Source organism: Heterocephalus glaber, unplaced genomic scaffold (assembly GCF_053883595.1).
Source record: "Heterocephalus glaber isolate CG9 unplaced genomic scaffold, H.glaber_assembly_v1.0 deba00001463, whole genome shotgun sequence".
NCBI lineage: Eukaryota > Metazoa > Chordata > Mammalia > Rodentia > Bathyergidae > Heterocephalus > Heterocephalus glaber.
The window spans coordinates 11,467,497-11,471,166 of NW_028258310.1; positions in this window are offsets into that span (position 1 = coordinate 11,467,497).

A 3,670-nucleotide genomic window follows, 5' to 3' on the forward strand; every position below is an offset into this window, starting at 1 on the left:
AAAAATAAAATGAGTATAGTGATATTTTAGTCATTGAGTTAAAAGTTTTAACTAAGATAATATGTGGACCACACTAATTAACTTGGCATGCAGTAGATAAACAGTAAGCCACTCTGCTTATGAATTTATTTGTTCAGTGTGTATCTGACATGGCTGTGGGTCAGGCCCTGGGTAGGCGCTGAGGTCATAGTGGTAATCCCCAAAATTCCTCTGCTGGGCCTTGGGCAGGGATCTCAGTCCTCACACCCCAACTGTAGTAAATGAGGAAACTATCTCCTCCCAAGGAGAATCTGTAGAAAGGCTCCATTTCTAGGGATGGGTCTAATTGTTGTCTAAGCAATGCTGCCAAGGCCCCAGGCTCTCAAATTTGCCATATTCTCTTTTTGTGGATTACTCAGTCAATTCAAGCAATCGCATTGTGCCCATTGTTGTGTTTCAGGTTGTGGATTAGGTCCTATAAAGGACACCAAGGTAAGTTGTGGGCCTTGGCCAGACAGATGGACAGCTGGTGACTGTAATGGAGTTGGGATGAAACTTGACCATAGGGAATGTCTGCAGGAGTCAGGATGCTAAGCCTGGTTGGAAAAGGCTTGGTGCATTCTTCTAACTTCTGAAGCCTGTCATAGGAAAAAAGAGAAAAATTTCACTTTTGGGTTTCTTGAAGGCAGAGCCAGGGCTCACTGTAGAAATCACAAGGTATATTTTGTCTCCTTAAAAGGAGCAAAGATTTCTAATAACTTTGAGTGTCCAGCAATGGAACAGGCTCTCTAAACAGTGGAGTGAACTCAGCCTCTGGGAATGCTCAGGAATAGGCTGGCTAAATGCCCACAAGGGTGTTGTGAAGAGAATGCCTGCTTCGGGTGGGGGCTTCATGAGATGACCTCTAAGCTTCCTAGCAGCTCAGAGATGGAAGAGTGGTAAGTTTCCATTGTGAGCCCCACAACCTTCCCTTGGGTTCCTGCCAGCTTCCTCCCTTTGGAGCTGACCCTGCAACTCACTTGACTCCTTCCTTAGTCCAACTCAGGAACCTTCCTTTGTCAACTGACTGATCCTGAGACCTACAGGTCAGGCTGCTGGGCACGTGCGAGAAAGATTCTTTCTCGTTCCAGTTTAGTTTTGTTGTAACACCAGCTCCTTTTAGATATCTTCCCTCTTTGGGTATTTGTGTTTCTTCCCTAGATTAATATTTCACACACATTTCATGCCATAAAAAAGATACACACATAGCATCTGATAGAAAACTTTTAAGCTTAGTGTTTTGGAAAGTCAATGGCATGGTGGATCTAGAGTTGTGCTGCTGGATGTAAATCTCAGCTCCATTACTTATCATCAATACTGTCTTGGCCAAGCCACTTTACCTCTATAAGTGTAAGCTTCCTTATTGATAAAACAAGGTGATAATAATCATAGTGCTATAAGTCTAAATTTGTGCAAAGTACATGGACACATTGTTACCTGTCCAATAAGTAGATAGTTATTAAGTGATTATTTTGTTTCTCTACATATTTTTAATGTATGAATTTTATAACTACCTCTTTCATCCTTTAGAAATTAGAATAATGTCAGCACGGAAAGGATTCTAGTGATTACCAAACCCAACCCAATGTGTACCACACAGAAATTTGAGCCTCCACATTCACCTAGTGGCAGAGCTAGGAAGAGGATCCAGGAATATTTGCTCTTGTCTGACTAATGAACTGTGACTCATTATGATTTCACTACTGACTATTAATTAAAGTTATCTTATTTTTCTGGTAGATTGCTTTAAAAATAACTTTGGCAATTAATTCTTGGATATGATATCAAAAGAACAGGCAATCAAAGCAAAAATAGAAAAGTAGGACTCTATGTATCAAATTCAAAAGTTCTGCACAGAAAAGGAAACAACCAACAAAAGGAGAAGGCAACTTACAGACTGAGAGAAAGTAGGTGTGAACCATATATGGGACAAATGGTTATTATCCAAAATATATAAGGAATACCTACAATTCAATAACAAATAACTGAAGGAAAATGTGGGCAAAGGATCTGAATAGACATTTCCCTGAAGAAGACACGCAAATGATCAGTAAGTGTTATGATTTATATCTAGGTGTCCCCCCAAAGCCTCAGGAGCTCATAGGCGGGCATTTTGACAGGTGATTGAGCCATGGAGGTGCTACAGCTAACTGTAACATTAGGTGGTCAGGCCTTCTTGGAAGAGGCTCACAGGGGGCATGACCTGGGAGAGTGTGGCTTCTTTTCCAATGCCTCCCTTTACTCTGTTTCCTGACCACCATGACATAAGCAGCTTTCCTCCAACAGGCCCTGGCACCATGCTTTTCTGCCTTGTGGTTGGCCAACTATGGACTGAAAACATGAGCCCAAACAAACTTCTCCTCCTCTAAATTTTCGGTGTAGTGTATCATGTCTCAGGGATGAGAAAGTGACTATGAAGTAAATAAAAAGATGCTCAATGTTATAGTCGTCAGAGAAATGAAAATCAAAATCATAGCGATATCACCCTACACCTCTCAGAATGGCTATCACAAAGACAACAAATGTTGATGTGGATATAAAGGGAGTTCTTGTATATTGGTGGAAGTGTAAATTGCTGCAGTCACTATGGAAAACAGTATGGAGGTGCCTCAAAAAATCAAAATTAGAACTATCATATGACCCAGCAATCCTACTTCTGGATCTACATCAGAGGGGTTAAAATGAGAATTTCAAAGGGATATCTGCATTCCCATGATCACTGAAGCATTATTTATAACAGCCAAGACATGGAAGCAACCTGAATGTCCACTGACTGGGTAAAGGAAATGTGATATATATTTAAGGAGCTTTAAAAAGTGATGGATTCAGCCTTTAAAAAGACAGATATTTTGCCAGTTGAATCAACTTGGTTGAAAACTGGAAGACATTATTGTAATGAAATAAGCCAGAGACAGAAAGACAGATATTACATACTATCACTTATATAATGTATCTAAAACAGTCACATTCATAGAAACAGAGTGGAGTAATCCTCTACTGTGAGGTTTAGTCAGTGAGCAATCCAGAAACAGTAGCCAAAAGCAGTTCCTCCATTAATATAGCCTTTTAAGGTTTTAGAAATGTTTCCTCTCTGGATTTTTGCAAAATCATTAGAGTACATTTTTATAATGCCCATGTGACAGAGTCAAGAATACAGACTGGAACAAAAGAAAAACTTTTGGAGAGTTATACACCTCTCAGCATTAGCTGACCTGGGCTAGAGGAAGAAGCAATGGTGATGTACAGCATTTTAGTTACAGGAGTTTAGTTATAGAAATCCTAGCAATTAGCATAGTGCTTGTAATTAACAATCCTGTAATGTATACTTAAAAATTTGCTAGGAGAGTAGAGTTATGTGAAGTGTTCTTATCACATACATAATAATAAAATGAGAGGAGACTTTTGAGGGTGATGCATAATTTTATGGTGTAAATCATGGATGTGTGTTCACTAGTGGATGCTTATGTCCAAACTCACCAAATTGTGTGCATTAAGTATGCACCATTCAATTAAATTTGTTGTTTAAATGACTGCAAACAAGAGAATGAGATTTATAAGCTACTTTCTATCCATGTGTCTCAGAGAACTTTGGACATTAGTGTCCAGAGGTCCAGCAGCCTAGTGTTGCCCCTTCACCTGGCCTTCCATGCCT